The sequence below is a fragment of the Miscanthus floridulus genome, chromosome 13, assembly GCF_019320115.1.
Source record: "Miscanthus floridulus cultivar M001 chromosome 13, ASM1932011v1, whole genome shotgun sequence".
NCBI classification, from domain to species: Eukaryota; Viridiplantae; Streptophyta; class Magnoliopsida; order Poales; family Poaceae; genus Miscanthus; species Miscanthus floridulus.
In genome coordinates this window covers 53464054-53482478 of record NC_089592.1, presented here as the reverse complement: position 1 = coordinate 53482478, position 18425 = coordinate 53464054, and the positions used below count along the sequence as shown (strand labels likewise).

Below are 18425 nucleotides of genomic sequence, written 5' to 3'. Positions count from 1 at the left end.
TGTTATCTCTAACAGTAGGGTTCGACCAAATCGATGATAGTCGTGATAAAGACAACAAATCAAACCTTTAAAGTAAACAGATCTATTCACATTTAACAGAATCATGGAGACACACTGTAGGCGTTAAAGCATAGGCGGTCGGCTATTTAGCCGATGCAAGCATAGCAAACAGTTAATGTCATGTCTGATCGAGAACAAATCTACCAACTAGCATCCTCCGATCTAAAGTGCCATCAGTGGGGATCGACCGGATCGTTACAGCCATAATAGCAAACTATAGACCAGATTTAACTAGCCAGCAAACCTCCTTAAGATCATACATGCATTAACCGCATACTATGCATGATCAAGATCGAAATAGAACAGCCGATGAAACATAACCCGTCGCTCAGAGTAAGAAACATCGTATTGTAACAAAACAAACGACGGACTAAAAGGACATGAGGCCGATCTCGATCGATCTCGATCGGGTAGATTGATGTTGCTGAAAATTAATAACAATAAGAACATCAGCAAGATCGGTAACTTAATGAATCTACCCGAAGGACACCACCCTTAGGTAGAGCCAATAACTTGACCTTGATCTAATTCGAGCAGTGCAAGTCGAACTTAACCGATGCAGCCGTACTTGAACTAGATAAGAGTCGATATGTAGCTTATACTAGAGCTCGCAGTGGAGGTCAAACTTAACCGATGCAGCCGTACAAACAGAAGTATAAGCCATGATGGTACTTACAGACAAGCCAGAGGTCGGCTGGACCGATGCAACCCTGCTTGTTGAAGAACTCGTCGAGATCTACACTACTCCTACTCCTAAGGGTTGACGTAAAGCCAAAAAAGTAACTTGTATTGATTGATTGGATGTCCTTTTACAATAGTCAGGGTCCAATATTTATACCTGGAGCCTAAGCATTAATCCTTCTTAAGTACGACTCATTACAATCTTTGGTATAAATGAAAATATTCCTAACTTAAGATAACTTGGACCCTAATCTTTCTCTTTTTACAGAGTTCGACACGTATTTGCCGATGCCAATCGTAGTTCATTGTCGTTATCTGCTAACGTCATTCGAAGAGAGTTGATTCCAGTGTCACATCTGAATTAGCTGATACCGATCCTTATGCAATCAATTCCTTGATTGACACAATCTTGGAAGTTTCGAGTTTCCGCGTTCTTCTTCCTAAATTTTGGTGTAAAGAGATTGTTTTCCTACTTTCTTCTTTACGCCACTTTTACCAGGTTTTCTCTCTCCTATTCTTTGGCATAGAACTTTATTAACGAATTGTTAATTAAACACTGCGTTTACAGGGTAGGATGAAATGCCAAGATAACATGTTCTCCAGTGTATCTGTGAACTAGTGGAGTCACGATGAAGTTTGAATTGTGGTATGAGTGAGCTCGATGGCCAACCATTCAACCCGTGATCCCAGCTTTACTTCTGTGGGAAGTTTCACTACCGTAGTGTAGTTCGGCTTGCCCAGGGATCCTCTGTAACTTGTACTTAAACACCTTGGAGCCTGATTAGCCTTCTCTCCAGCAATCCACAACGTTATATAGCCCATCATATCTGAACATTGGGGTTTCTCCGTTCAGACCTCTGTGAATCACTCGGACAGGAGTTTTGGTTCGGATGCAATTCTTCAAGGCTAGGTTACCCTTCTCAAGCTTTTGATCCCCCACACCCTTCTTACCAGAAATCTTTCCTCGAGAACCGGTGTATACCAATTCACCAGACCTCGATAGCTGATCAGGATAACCTCCAGAAGCAACGACACTAATTGCGATAAGCACATTATATTTATCTCTTGTGGTGTCTATGCCTCCCTGGTATGGGCGGTGGAGACCAACAATGTTCAACTCAACTCTGTGGAGAAACTCATCACCAACTTCAATTCCAAGCACGTTTCCAACAATAGGCCCATGCTGGGTAAATCATGGCGTTTTCTTGATTAGATCAGCAGCTGCAAGGTCAGTTCTATTACTAGGTAACTTCAATGACTGTTGTTTCACTGCTCGTATTATAGCCCTGCGTATAAACTCGAACCTCCCGCGCATCATCTTGACCTTGCTCCTAGCATCCACATTCTGGACACCATATTTTTCTTCATGAGCAGCTAGTGCCTTCAGCATGTCATCTTCCACGTTAGATGGCAGCATAGATTTCTGTTTTACATTTCCCTTCTTCTTGGGACCAAAGGAGTTCCTACTTGTAGCAGCAGCCTCTCTATCTGTCCGGAGGCACTTCTCAGATGTGGGAGCCTGCACAGCTTGATGTTTGGCAAACCCAGCAGTGTCCTCAGATCCATTCGTGGTCACACACTTTCCATGCTCAATCTCCTTCACCTTGATCTTGGAAAAGGGTATAGGATGAGAGCCCGGAGCAGATTTCTGAATCCATTTGGCAGGCCTAACTTCCTTTCGAGGTGCTGACATGACCATATCTCTCCTCATAGCACCTTGGCCAGACGCTCCTGGTGCAACACCAGAAAATGCTCTGCCCATCTTAGCACTGACCATATTAACACCAGAAAATGCAACACCAGAAAATGTTCTTTGGAAGGACCTTCAGACAATGATTGAGCAAGAGCATTGGAGGAACTCCCAGCAGATTTGATCACCACCTCGATATCTTTCGCAACCACACATGATGGTCTCTTCTTCTGACTTTGCAAATTGATTCCCGGAACAGAAGGACCATCTCTACAAGCTGCAGATTCATGCAGACGAACATTGGTACAACTTTGAGATCCTTGAGGCTGCTGTACCTTGGGTGCGGCAATCTCGCCTTCAATGAATTCCTCCTTCTGTGCTGCTCGATCAGTACTAGTTGCATTGCATGGAACAGCTGCAATCTGCATGGCCTGTTTGTCTGCTGCAAAATTAGAGCCATCAGTAGCCACCACCTTCTCCGGCAATGGCAAGCCCACTTCAGTGTTGCCTCCTCCAGCAACTAGAGATGCTCCAACCCTCCCGCACCCAGGTGGGAAGCGGCGAACGGCAGACACCATCCTTGGCTTGGGTAGCAAACGCCGTGTGGCTGGCACCAACTCCTTCCTCACAAATCCAGCAATCCCAGCATTACCCTGTGAATCGGTGTCAAGCAAACCATTTACATTAGGCACACCGTTCCGGCATAAAGTCTCAGATGATCTCTGCAGCTCAGCCTCCAGACCGTGATGACCAGTGTCAGCAATTGGAGTGGAAACAACCTCAGCAGACGACTCCACCTGCATGACGCTCGAACCAGCCTTGGCGTCCGAAAGAGCAGGAGCCGTCCTCTTCGGTGCATCAGAAGCACCGTCGATTTGTGCAACAAGAAGCCTCGAATCGTCGTCCCCGGCAGCGAGCGGAGCGGCGGCGGCCCTCCCGTAGCCGGGTGGGAAACGGCGCGTGGCCGACACTAGCCTCCGCATGGGCGGCGGGTACGCGGCCAAGCCCAGGCCCCTCTTCCTCCCTGCGTCGCCGCCTCCCTTCTCCTCCGCCGAATCGAGACACCTCTTGCCGCCCAATTCGGCGACTCCCTTTCCCTTGTCATCTCGCGCCACCGGGGCCGCCTCGCGCGTCGCCACGCTGCTGCCGGGGCACGTGTCCCTGTTGAAAGAACATGATCTTAGCCGTAGATCTTACGGGTATATCTTACTATAAACATGATAAACACACCCTAAAATTTTGAACTACTAGATCTAAAGGGAGAGGAAGAGATAGAAAGGACTGACCGTCTGTGCCCTTGGAGGAGGATCCACTCGCGTCCGCCATGAAGTCGGTGAAGGCAGTAGTGCCGTGTGGTGGTCGTATGTGACACGGTCCGGTGGCGGCGAGTCGGCGAAGGCATTGGAGTCGGTGACGCAGCCCGGTGGCGTAGTTCAGTGGCGGCGAGGCAGTGGAGCTTTCCGTCACTGGCTGCGCACCCTCTAGATCGGATTAGGGATTTCAGTGGGGAACTGTAGCTCGGTCAACCACGTACCCAGAGCCGCTGGCCCCCCACCTCTATATATTATGCAGTGTGACATGGGTCCTTCAGCCATAGTGGGCTGGGCGCCCTCGATCAGGGCGTGGAAACTGGGCTCAACTGGGCCGTTGGGCACAGTTTGAGATTAGAGATCAATCTAACAATCTCCCATTTGATCTCCTACCATCTTTCAATTTCATATCATTTACTTTTATTCATTCCATTACAGATTAGCGCATAGAGCATGTTTCATCGTCACGGTCAATTGCCGACAGATTTAACAACTACAACACACCACTCTGTTCTAAAATAGATACTTAACTTTGGGCCTTCTTTTGTCCAGGAATTATAGGTTTTCTCTTAAACCCATGTTAGCTACATTTTTTCTAAACACGTTGGGTGGTAAGCCTTTTATAAGCGGATTCGCAAGCATCTTTTCGGTACTTATATGTTCAAGACTTATGACATGATCCCGGACTTTATCTTTCACAACATAATACTTTATGTCAATGTGTTTGGCAGCACCACTTAATTTATTGTTGTGAGCATACTGTACTGCCGGATTATTATCGCAGTATAACTTAAGTGGTCTATAGATATCGTCAACCACCTTCAAACCAGGTATGAACTTCTTTAGCCAGTTCACCTGCCCTGTTGCCTCATAACACGGTACAAACTCAGCATACATTGTGGACGATGTAGTGACGGTTTGCTTTGAGCTTTTCCATGAAATAGCTCCCCCTGCGAGAGTGAATACATATTTAGACATGGATTTTCTATCATCTTCCGCATAATCAGAATCTGAATATCCTACTATATGGAGTGAATCTGATCTTCTATACGTCATCATGAGGCTTTTCGTTCCTTGCAAATAACGCAAGACTTTCTTTACTAATTTCCAGTGTTCTGTTCCAGGATTACTCTGAAATCTGCCAAGTAACCTGGTAACAAATGCCAAGTCAGAGTGCGTACATACTTGAGCATATTGCAAGCTTCCGATAGCTGAAGCATATGGAACCGTTTCATTTGATTGATCTCATACTGATTCCTAGGTCATTAAAAATCCTCATATCTGTCGCCCTTGACTATAGGAGCAGGTGAGGGACTATATTTGTGCATATTAAATTTCTTTAAGATCTTTTCTATGTATGCTTTTTGTGACAGTCCTAATACCACTTTACTTCTATCTCGGTGAATCTCGATCCCTAGAACGAATGAAGCTTCACCAAGATCTTTTATATCAAATTTTGAGGACAAAAATTTCTTTGTCTCCAGTAGTAGACTGACATCACTATTAGCAAGTAAGATATCATCCACATATAGGACAAGAAAGATCAACTTCCCATTCTTAAATATTACATAGACACAATTGTCCTCTACATTCTCTTTAAACCCAAAATTCCTTATTGTCTGATCAAACTTCAAGTACCACTGTCTTTAAGCTTGTTTTAATTCATAAATGGATTTCTTTAGGCGACATCCCATTTGTCATTTTCCTTCTATGACAAAATCTTTCGGTTGTGCTATGTAAACATTTTCCTCTAAGTCCCTGTTGAGAAATGTCGTCTTTACATCCATCTAATATAATTCTAAATCGTAATATGCCACTAATGCCATTATGATTCTGAAGGAATCCTTACATGAGACTGGAGAAAAGGTCTCATTGTAATCAATCTCTTTTCTTTGCATAAAGCCTTTTGCCACAAGTCGCGCTTTATATCTCTCTATATTCCCTTGAAAGTCAAGTTTTGTTTTGTAGACCTACTTACAGCCTACTGTTTTGGCTCCTTTAGGAATTATTTTCAAGTCCTAAACTTTATTGGCATTCATAGATTTGGCCTCAAGCCACTTTGATGAATGATCACTTCTCATGGCTTCTTCAAATGAGGTGGGATCATCCTCCATTTGAAATTCTTCAGTGTTGTATACTTCATAGTCAGCAGGAATAGCTGATTTTCTAACTCTTTAAGACCTTCTAGGAGCCTCCACATTTGGCACATCTTCTGTTTGAGGCTGTTGTTGCTCTCCCTCATGTGTGGCAATAGGCTCTACAAGATCCTGAAGAATAGGTTCATCATCGTCATTCATTGTTGCCACAGGCGGAATAACAACATGTGCTGGCACCACAGTATCTTGCACTGTCGGTGCAGCGATAGCAGGTAGTGAGAAAAATGACTTATACATCATCGGAGTGGGCGCATACACCCGCTTCTCTTCAAGTTCAATTTCTCAAGCTACCATGCTCCCCTTCATCATTTCATTCTTTAGGAAGACAGCGTGTCTCATTTCCACAAACCTTGTATGTCTGTCTAGACAGTAGAAACGAAAACCTTTTGACTTTTCTGGGTAGCCAATAAGATGGCAACTTACTGTTTTGGGATCTAGCTTCCCAATATTTGGGTTAAATACTTTAGCCTTAGTAGGACTCCCCCACACATGTAAGTGTTTTGGGCACCGACTTACTTGGTATACTATTGAGAATATGAATGGTGGTTTTTAACGCCTCCATCCACAGGCTCAACGGTAAGGTGGAGTAACTTATCATACTACGCACCATATTCATCAGGGTACGATTGCGTCTTTCAGCTACTCCATTCTGCTGAGGTTCGCCTAGTGTAGAATACTGGGCTACTATGCCATTCTCCTGTAAGAACCTTGCAAAAGGTCCAGGAACTTGGCCATATTGGGTATGCCAACCGTAGTACTACCCCCACGGTCGGACCTGACTATCTTAATCTTTAAATTATGTTGGTTTTCAACTTCTGCCTTAAATATCTTAAATTTATCCAATGCTTCTATACTTTCTTTGATTGGATAAATGTAGCCATAATGGGAGTAATCATCTATGAATGTTATGAATGAATCATAACCATCTACACTCTTTACAGGAAATGGACCACAGATGTCTGTGTGAATAATCTGTAAAATTCCTGCGCTTCGTTTGGTATCTTTCTTAATTTTCTTTACATACTTTCCTTTTATGCATTCTCTACATTGTTCTAAATCTGAGGACTCTAATGGAGGAAGAATACCATTCTTAGCTAGTCTTTCTATTCTCCCTCTCAAAATATGGCCTAAACAACAGTGCCATAATTTTGATGACGCATCGTGAGCTCTCTTTCATTTTCTGTTTATATCCGCAGATGAGGATACATTCTCATTGTTGCACGCAACGTTCCCATCATCGCATACAACATTCATATCATCAAGTAGTGATAATAAATAAAGCTCATTTTGTAAGATAGCAAGACCAACATATGCATTATTAAATGTTATCTTACATTTGTCATTTCCAAAATGGCAATCATATCCATCATTGTCCAAGCATGAAACATTAATCAAGTTTCTCTGTAAAGAGGGAATATAAAGTACATCTCTAAGTAAAAGTGTGAAGCCATCAGCAAGCTCTAGAGAAAGATCGCCAATGGCTTCAACATCTCCTCGGACTCCATTTGCAACTTTAACGTGTCTTTCTCTTCTTTGCGTAGTCCTCATCGAACAGAATCCCTTTAAGACATTAGCAACATGAACAGTTGCACATGAGTCAATCCACCAAGTAGATTTCAAATACTATACATACAGGGATTCATTTATGAACGTAATAATGTTCTCACCTTTCTTTGCCATGATCATCTTTAAGTAATCGGGACAATCTTTCTTATAAATGTCCCATCTTCTTGCAATAGAGACACTAGTCTTTCTCTACTGTGAACTTGTTCTGCTGAGACTGATGCAGCATGAGACCCTTTTCCTTTGACTTTGAGGAGGAGTTAGCATTATTATTCTTTTTCTTATTGTCTTTCACATAATTGATAGTGCCACCGTTGTCAGCTTTCATTCTCTCCTCTTGCACACACATAGCCATGAGCCTCTCTAAGTCCCATTTCTCGGGCTGTATGTTGTAGTTGACAACAAAAGTGTCAAATTCCTTTAGCAAGGAAGCAAAAATCAGATGGATAAGAAACTCTTCCTTGAGAGCCAGATCCATTGGTTTTAGCTTGGATGCCAAATTGCTCATCCTTAGTATGTGCTCTCTTATGCCATCATATCCAGAGTACCTCTCTGTCATCAGCTGCTTTATCAACTGGGTAGCATATGTCTTTGAAGAGTCAGTGAACTGACTCTTTATTCTATCGAGGTACTCGGTGACCGTGTCACACTTTGAGATTGAGCCCACAATTGCAGGCTCAATCATGTTCTTTATCACAGCCAAATATTTCTTGTTGGTAGTGATCCACTTCCTATGCTCAAGGTCATAGGACATCTTTTGGGATGTAAAATCTTTCTCTCTAGTTGCCCAAGCGGCATCAGCCTCGTTTGTCTCCCTCACCAGTGCCACAGGCTCAATGGGATATGGTGAGGTGACTACCTAGTCCACCTCAGCCAAGATGAAGGCCAGGTCAATCTTTTTCTTCCACTCCGTGTAGTTGTAACCTTTGAGAGTGGGGATCTCTTTGATACAACCCATCAAGTTCTATCCGCCTGAAAATACAATTCATATAGAGTGAGAATATAAACATAATAATAACAATTGCATGCCTTAGTTCCAACGTTGGTCAAAATTAAAACATACAATTATCATCTACACTAATTCTACATCACCGTTGGATAGAAATAGAATTAATGCATGAAATCATTAAAATTACGATATTGTTATTAACAACGTTGGTCAGAAAATAACATCATAATCATGTCAAAATCTCTTTTTCTTCAATTATATATCACGTTGGTTCAAAATAACTGGAGAATAAACAATTTCTTTAGCAGCAGAAACATGAAAAAATCATTATCTATTTTTCAGAAGCATTAAACTTTTCTCAAATATACTCTGAAAAATTATCCCATTGGTTCAAATTTTAAAAGAGATATTAAACTAGACAAAATTCATTGAAATCTACTTTTGAAAATTAAATAAAACAAAAACAAAAAAACGTTACTGTGCAATTTGGATAGAAATTCTTGGCGCGTTGTGCACTGTCGCGGCCTAGCTATGAAAATCGGCCCGCTCCTGTTCGGCTCTCACGCGCGCTGTGCCTTCCCAGGCCACAACCTAGGCCTAGGCCAGCAAAGTCGCGCACCCGCCTAGGCCGAATGTTGGCCTATTCGCTCTCAGTCGTTCATCTGCATCAGACGGTGAAGCGCGCGCATCGGTCGAACAAAACCTCGACGCGGCGGCCACCCCGAAATCTTATCTCATTTCGACTTCCTCCATCTCCTCTCTCAGCGCAGCTACGACGAGCGACCGAGAGACGTAGTGGAGCATGGGGTCATCGCCGGCCCTCTCACCGACATGCGCGCTCCCCAATAGGTGAGCGCGCCGCCATCGAGGGGCCTAGCCGTGGCACCCTGGGCCAGAGCCCGTGCAAGACCTACCCAGCTCGGCCTTCTTCTAGCGCGTCGGTGAGGTGGTAGCATGATGCACGATGAGGTAGGGCTCTTCCCCCTCTTCCCCTTTCTCATTTTCTTCATCTCCTTTTGGATTTTCTTCTCTATTCTTCTCGGATTTCATCCGATTGGGGATTATGGTTAGGGTTTGACTCACTGGAGTCACTGTCGATGCGGGACCCATGGGATACACCGCAAGGAAGAGAGGAGATCTAGTTTGATTAGGATTCCTCCCATGTAATCCTAGTAGTAATACTATCCTGTAATCCTACTAGGACTCTACATTGTAAACCAACTAGGACTCTGGCCTCCTGACTATATAAAGGAGGGCAGAGTTCCTGGACAAAGGCAACGCAACACAACAATTTACAATCAATCCAACGCAAAGGCTAACACCGACTAAACGTAGGGCTATTACTCGATCACGGTCGAGGGCCCAAACCAGGATAAATCGACTATCTCTTGCATTTACCGTCAAGTTCTGCATACGCTGAACCCCAACAAATTGCCTCGGGTACCCCTGTGGCAGGCTATCGGTGGTGAAACATCGACAACTGGCACGCCAGGTAGGGGCTTTCGGCGTAATCGCAATCAAGAACTCGAAGGACCTCAAGATCAACATGATGTTCTCCGCATGATCGTTCCTCGATTTTATACGAGAATTTCTTGGTCATCATCGTCTGCGACATTTGGACATCACGAGGGTGCCCGCCAACAGCCAAGATTGAATCGGCTAGACGAGGAAGCGATGATGTTGAAAGGTCCTTGTGTGGTTTTGGTAATTGAGTGACAACCTAGGTGGACTAATTGTGTTTATGTGAGATACACATGTAATTAGTCCATAGGTACATGTGTGTGAGCAACATATACCATGAAGGTGAAAATGGCTTGGAGATGTTGCAAAGCTCAGCACATGTGATGATGAAGGAGCTCATTGCACATGAGACATGACATTGAGTCATGTGATCAAGGTGGAGAAGATCAAGACAAGACTTGGCTTGATGGACCGGTTGCAAGCATGAAGGGCAAGTCGGAGGCTTTAGAGCGATGGACCGCGTGGCGGTGAAGCTTGAGCAAGACTAGGCGCCGATGGACGAAGGCAACGGTGAAAAGCAAGTGAAAGTCAAGATCGATGAACCAATATGATCACGTGATGATATGAAGTGGATCATATCATTGTTGATCGTGTTGATGCATGTGTTGCATTGACATTGGAGGAGATGGAATGGAATACGCAAGGCAAAGGTATAACCTAGGGTATTTCATTTCACCGGTCATAGGTGTGTAGAGAAGTTTATGACCGGGTTTAGGATAGATGGCCGTACTATCAAGAGGGGACAAACTTGTTTGTATATCAGGTCATCTAGTGCCACTCGAGTGATCTAACTTTGCATCGTCGCTAGGATCGAGTGGCATGGCAAGTTGAGTGGCTAACACCCTTGAAAATGTTTGTGAAAATATGCTAACACATGTGCACAAGGTGATACACTTGGTGGTTGGCACATTTGAGCAAGGGTGAAGAAGATAGAGTTGAAAACGAGTTAGTCGCGCTGGTCACAGAGTGACCAGACATGTCCGGTATGAAGATCGGACACGTCCAGTATGTGGATCAGGACTGAACTGCACAGTGTGACTGGATGCGTCCGGTTGACACACTGGATGTGTCCGGTGTGAATCAGCAAACGCAGTGTTCGGCAGAACAGTTGATCGAACGCTGGCAGCGTCCGGTCGTCCGATCGTTTGTGGGTGCTTACTGTACTCAACCAGACGCTGAGGCTCAGTGTCCAGTCAGTTTCTAACTGTCATGTCTGATCGGCCCAGGTGGCTCACTAGACTCGACCGGATGCAGCGGCTCCGCATCCGGTCGTTTCGAATAGTGCATCCGGTCAGACATATCAGAGAGCCGTTGGAGGCAATGGTGGGACACATGGCGGTCTTGCAGCTACCGGACGTGTTCGGTATGGTGACCGGACATGTCTGGTATTCACGATCGGTGCGTCCGGTGCTGCGTCCGGTCAGTAGGACCGGAGCGTCTGGTCGCACCGACTTTTGCCCAGTGAAGGGGTAACGGCTCTATTTAGTTCGTGGGGTTATAAATAGAAGCCATGGTCGGCCTTGGGCCACAAGCTAAGCACACTAGAGCCTTGGTGGCTTGTGTAGTAGTGCTTAGGAGCCCTCCATCTCACATATACTTGATAGTGATTATTCGATTGTGTGAGAGAGCGATTCTAGTGCGATTGCATCGTGAGGTTGCATCGAGTGGCACTAGGTGATCGAGTTGCAAGCCGGTGGTGCTTGTTACTCTTGGAGGTTGCCACCTCCTAGACTGGCTTGGTGGTGGTCTCCGTCGAAGCCCGCAAGAAGCTTGTGCAGTGCTCCGGAGAAGAGCTTTGTGAGGGGCATTGTGCTCGCCCCACGGGAGCCGTGAAGAGCAACTCTAGTTCAGCGTGTCATTGAGCTACCCTCACTTTTGGGGTAGGTTCTTACGGTAGCCCGACGTGCGGGCTTGGCGGGTGATGCCAATTAGCTGCCGAACCACCAAGTGAGCGGTCGACACAACAGGGACGTAGCGTGTTGGCAAACACTGTGAACCTCGGGAGAAAAATCACCGTGTCAACCTTGTTCCTCCCGTTGGTTTGCATCCTCGTTAAACAAGCTTGTAATTACTTTCATATACATTGTGCTTGTGTAGTTGCTTTTGTAATTAGTTAGCTTGTGTAGCTTACTAGTTACCTTCTTGCTTGTGTAGCATAGAAGTAGCTCTCTTGTGTGGCTAATTTGGTTTATGTAACCTTGTTAGTCACTTTACTTAGTTTGTGTAGCTAAGTATTTGTGCTCTCTAATTTGGCATTGGTTGCCTTGTTATTGAGCATTGCTAGTGAGCATTAGGTGGCTTTGTGCTTTTGCTTACTAGCATGTGTAGGAGCTCTCTTGTTGCTTAAAGTACTAGTAGCATAGGTTTGTGTGACCTTGCTCCTAGAATTGGTTAGGTGAGCTCTAGCTAGCCCGACACCTTTGTTGCTTGATTAGTATCTTTGGAAGGTGCTAGTGAACATAGATAGAGGGGTGTAGTCTTGGCTAGACCGATCATTTTAATTCCGCACTTGTTTCGGTTAGCCGACGGGATTAATTTTAGAAAAGACTATTCACCCCCCCTCTAGTCCGCCATCTCGACCTTACAAGTGGTATTAGAGCCCAGTCTCTCATTTGTGGTCTTCACCGACCCAAGAGGATGGCAAACTTTGGGCTAGAAGTTGTTTGTGACACACACATTTTTGATGGCACACACTATGCACAGTGGAAACGTCATATGCTTGATCATTTCTTGAATTGGGTCCCAAGGCATGATGGATCATTGTTGTTGGTTTTTCTAGTGATGCCTTGGATAAGGATAACCTCACCCAAGCGCAAGAGGATTGCTTACAACTTGATCATCGTCCTCTTTATTATCTAACGTGTGCTATAAATGGTGATATTTTTAGATGTGTGTGGGACTTGGAGAGTGCTCATGATATGTGGCTAGCACTCCAAGCCTTTTACGGTGACTCCTCCACATGGGATGATGGTAAATTCAAGAAGGAGGATGAACCAAAGAAGGAGGCGCATGAGTGTGTTGAGCATAACCACAATTTGGTGATTGTGGAAGATTGCTCCACCTCATGGTCAAGTGATGATGATGACGATCGATCAACTACAAGTTCACTTGACAAGGTTGATGATGATGCCACAAGTGTTGCAAGTGATGATGCTACCCCATGCACACTTGATGGTAATAATGGTTCATGCTCAAGCCATGATGAAGATGCTACTACATGCACTCCAACCACACCACATTGTCTTATGTCACAAGGTGACACCAAGGTATCAAATGATAATGTGGTTGATCATGTTGATTCATATGATGAGCTTGTTAGTAGACTTGCTAGCATGACCATGTCTTTAGAAAATGAGAAAGCTAAAACATTGAAATTAGAAAATAAAAACTCATTTCTAAAGAACTCTTGTGAAGAACATAAAGACTTACTTGATGCTTATAAATCTTCACATGATGAGCTTAAATTGAATCATGAGACACTACTTGCATCTCATGATGAATTATTAGAACAACATGCTTCTCTCATTAAAATGTTTACCAAGAAACTTAAAAATAATGAGAGTTCATCACATGGGTCAATTGATCAATCACATATTATTGCTAACCCTTGTGATGTAGGCAAGAAGCATGTATCCACCTCTTGTGATGATTTATTAGATATGCCATGCTCTTCACATATAGATGCTTGTTCTACTTCTATGTCTTGTGAGACTAACCTTTTGAAGGAGAACAATGAGCTAAATGAACAAGTGAAGAAATTGAGCAACAAGCTAGAGAGGTGCTACAACTCAAAAGTCACCTTTGAGCACATGTTGAAGACTCAAAGAAACTATGGTGACAAGTGTGGCCTTGGCTTCAAGAAGAAGATGACAAAGGGTGAAAGAAAGAGAGAAAGAAAGATGAAGAAGCTACAACAAAGAAAGCTTTCTCATACCATGTGCTACCGGTGTCATGAAGCGGGACACCTTGCAAATGGTTGCCCTAACATTGAGAAGCTCAAGAAGATAAAAGAAGAAGAGAGGCTCAAGCATGTCAAGTGCTTCAAGTGCCGCACTTGGGGTCATCTTACCTCAATGTGCCCAACCAAGCAATTGGTGAAGCAACAAGTGAAGCCTCAACCAAAGCCACAAGTTGAGCAAGAGAAGACACCCCAAGTTCAAATCAAGATCAACCATGAAGATGGTGGTGATTTGATGATAAAGAAGAAGAAAACAAGAAGGGGTGGAAAGGCAAGGCATCCAATGCAAACTCAAGATGCCAAGATGATGAGCAAGAATGAAGATGAGAAGAAAGATTATGCTCACATCAAGTGCTTCAAGTGTGGAAATATGGGACACTTTGCCTCTAAGTGTCCTACCAAGCTTGAGAAGAAGGCTCAAGCAATTCATGAGAGGCAAGGCAATGAGAAGCATCACATGAGCAAAGAAGAGAAGGCTCAAGCAAAGAGAAAGTGCTACTCATACCGGGAAAGGGGACACATGGCACATTCATGTCCCCTAGGTGACATTTTTAAGCCTATTTCAATTGTTGATGACAACATGCTTAGAAAGGATGGTAATGGTACCTCTATGGTTGCTATTTCAAAATATCCCGCTATTCATACTAAGGCCATGCCCAAGTATGTTGTACCTAACTTGAGAGGACCCAAACTTGTTTGGGTACCATCAAAAAGTGGATGATTGTTTGTAGGTACCATCGGTATTGAAGACTTGATTCAATTGATCTCACATTGTTCATCATATGTTGAATCAAGTTATGAAGCTTAGTGCTCATCCAAACCCAATGCCAAGTGAAAATTGAGTGAAGTCAAAATGCTATCAACATACAAGTGCTATAATTCAAGTTGTTGGTAATTCATTGGATATATTTGATGACTTGCAAATAATTGAGTTGAAGCTTGCTAGTTGGATGATCATGAGCTAACCAAGGTATACCTCTTGTTGATCATTTCATTTGGGTGCATATGAGTTGATTGAATTGGATAAATATGCAATGTTGCTTGCTATGAGTCGATTGAATGGATAATTGATTAAGTAATCAAGGTTGGATTGATTTGTGTTGGATTAATTCATAAGATGACATTTAGTAAGTCGGTTTGAATGGATATATGTCTTATGGAAGTATTCAAACAAGTTAGTTTCAAGTTTGATTCATATTTGATGAAGTATAGCTCAATTGTTGAAATCTATCCTATATTGCAAAATTGAGCTAGCTGTGATCTTAGCCATGCTTGAGTAATCAACACTTATTGGATTGGCATAAAAATTAGGTGTACATGCTCTAGACTTATGGTATAATATACTGTAAAATTTTCATGAGAATTGGATAAGAAATGCTTCAGTTTTGGAGTGGATCTTGTCAGCTATAGTGCAGCAGTTTTCAGCATGTAGCAGTGGTGGAAGAATTGAAATATGGCAGCAATCTAGAAGTCAAATGAAGCTCAAATTTTTACAGCTGCTAAGTAACTTAGTATTGCACACCTCCACCAAATTTAGTGGCATTGGGATTTTGTACTTTGGGAGATATGCTTATTTCTTTGAAGGGTACAAAATCTGTCAGAAAAGTGACAAATGTTGGATTGATCTAAAGTCACTTTGATTGAAAGGTCCTCAAATTGGAAACATGTTTATAAGTAATTGAGGCATATAAGTTTGGTTTTGAGATGATCTAAAAGCATGACAAGCAAAGAGTACAAGGCTATTTGATTATGGAGTGTACTTTGCACACATTCGGTACTCAAATTGAAAGATCAAGATCAAACTCAAGATGAAGTTAAAGTTTAAGTTCTAATGACTATTGGAAATCATTTGGTAGAAAGAAAAGGACTTAAACAAGAAGAAAGAAAAGGACTTAAAGAAGGAATCAAGGTTACTCACCAAGTTAAGTCCATCACTTGGATCGATCAATCAAGTCATTTCAAGTGAGTATCAAGAATGATTCTTGGAGAGAGGTCACTTCTCCCTAGTGTAGGGGCTTTCCGCCTATGTGTAGGTGAACCAAGTGTGGTACTTGGAAGGCTAACATGGAAGTGGTGATCCGAGGAACATTTGAGATGCTTAGTTGAAGCAATCAAAAGGGTTGATCAAGAAAAGCAAGCAACACCCAAAAGAGAGCTAGTCATGATATTTCAAGTGGTATTGTCAAATTGATGCTCTCATGCAAGCAAAGATCAAAAGATAAAGCAAGCCAACCACAACAAGAAAGTGCACTTAATCATAAGTGGTATTCATTTCATATGGGTGAAGAATGAAATTCAACATGGTATCTATTGGTCTTCACCAAGCTTATAATTGGACTTCACATTGCTATTGGAGTAATGAATTGGAATCTATGTGACTATCCTCTACTCCAACATAGCAAAGGTATCATTGTAATATGCATGATCATTTCATCCCTTACTAGTATGCGGTTAGTGCATATAGTACATGCTTCATAGGATCATGCATAACAAATGAAATGCTTAAATTCATAGCCTACCACTATTGTTTGAATGATTACTTGATCTAGTGGTTAGTACATGAATTTGTTCATGAGCTAGTGAACCCAAGTACTTGACTCAATTTGGATTGCTAACAAGTGATAAGTACAACATTGGCAAGATAACCCTTGCAAGAGGTGTGAAGAAGCTTGTCATTGGTTCAAACCGGACTTGGAAGCTTAGGCAAAGCAAGTTAGTTCAAGTCAATCATAGAAGCTCATGATAGTGATAAGAGTACAAGCACAAGACAACAATGCAAACGGATATCTAGTTCGTTTGTTTCAAATAGTATCTAGACTCAAGTATTTTATCAAGAATCTACAAATGATGTCTAGATCAACTCACAATTGATATCCTATAAGTGGTACTCATGAAGATAGAAAATGTTTAAGAAATGGTTTTTATTGAAAAATCCAACAAGTGGTTCCATACTAGAAGATTCTTCCAAGTGATATCACATCTACACATAATATCAATCATGCAAGAAAATGGTTCCACAAGTGATCCTCAACTTTAAGTGATCATCAAATGAAGAATGCATCCCTCACCTACAAGAGCTCAAGTGTATCAAATGGATAACACATGCTATTACATCGGGGGAGGTGTCACACAAATTGGTATCAAGTCAAAGATCCTATGTGTGGTATCTCAAGAAGCCTTACACAAGATACAAGTGGTATGAGTTACAAGTGGTATCTACAAGTGGTGTCATTCCAACAATCAAGTGATGTCCATAAAAAATGCAAGATTCAAGCCTCAACCATCTACCCCAAATGCATACCTTTGCATCAATGAGAAGCTCACCTTTTATGGAAATTGATGACAAAGGGGGAGAGATTGTACAAAAGATATGAAAGCTTTGAGATTGAGATTGTACAAAGGGGAGAGACAAGATATAAAAGCTCAAAGAAGTAGAGGTTGGACATGGACATGGACAAAGAGGGAGCAACATTAAAGAAAAGAGATGGATCAAAATTCTTGGACAAGAGAAGCACACAAGCAGAGGGAGCAAGCTCATGAACCTTGATTGATTGCATTTGATATGTGCATATTCATGTGCTTGCTTGCATTGCATAAGCTTTAAAATTCAATATGCATGCTTGTGTGGTGTATGCTAGTTGTAGAACTTGAATGATGATTTGATAACTAGCATGCATAGGATGATAGCTAGACACTTGGTATGCTTTTCAAAGTAATGCTAGTACCTTACTTTTAATGTTGATCTCACGAGGTATCTAGTGCTTTTATGTCCAAGTGATATCTAGCTAACCATGGTGCTAAGGATGAACTTAAAGGTGCAACTCCGATTGGTACACACTTCAAAGGTTTAATCTATACACCTTAGCATCATTTTGTAGTAATTACTCTCCCACAATTTTAATCTATGCATATGTGCGACCTTCAAATCAAACACTCTAGCACATATGTAGGGGGAGCTAATACTACCATTTCGGGTTTGTGGTACTTGTCCAAAATCATTTTCACATGGTAAAATTGCTTGGGCAAGCAACATGAATCCAAAAGAGCTTAATTTCCATATCTTTATAGAGTTATCATCAACTACCAAAAAGGGGGAGATTGAAAGGTCCTTGTGTGGTTTTGGTAATTGAGTGACAACCTAGGTGGACTAATTGTGTTTATGTGAGATACATAGGTAATTAGTCCACAGGTACATGTGTGTGAGCAACATATGCCATGAAGGTGAAAATGGCTTGGAGATGTTGCAAAGCTCACACATGTGATGATGAAGGAGCTCATTGCACATGAGACATGACATTGAGTCATGTGATCAAGGTGGAGAAGATCAAGACAAGACTTGGCTTGATGGGACTAGTTGCAAGCGTGAAGGGCAAGTCAGAGGCTTTGGAGCGATGGACCGCGTGGCGGTGAAGCTTGAGCAAGACTAGGCGCCGATGGACGAAGGCAACGATGAAAAGCAAGTGAAGTCAAGATCGATGAACTAATATGATCACGTGATGATATGAAGTGGATCATATCATTGTTGATCGTGTTGATG

General features: G+C 42.7%; 1 pseudogene; it reads right to left on the bottom strand.

Moving 5' to 3' along the window:
* Positions 1 to 1414: 1414 nt before the first annotated feature.
* LOC136499822 (uncharacterized) overlaps positions 1415 to 18425 on the bottom strand; it is a 34773-nt pseudogene continuing 17762 nt past the window's right edge.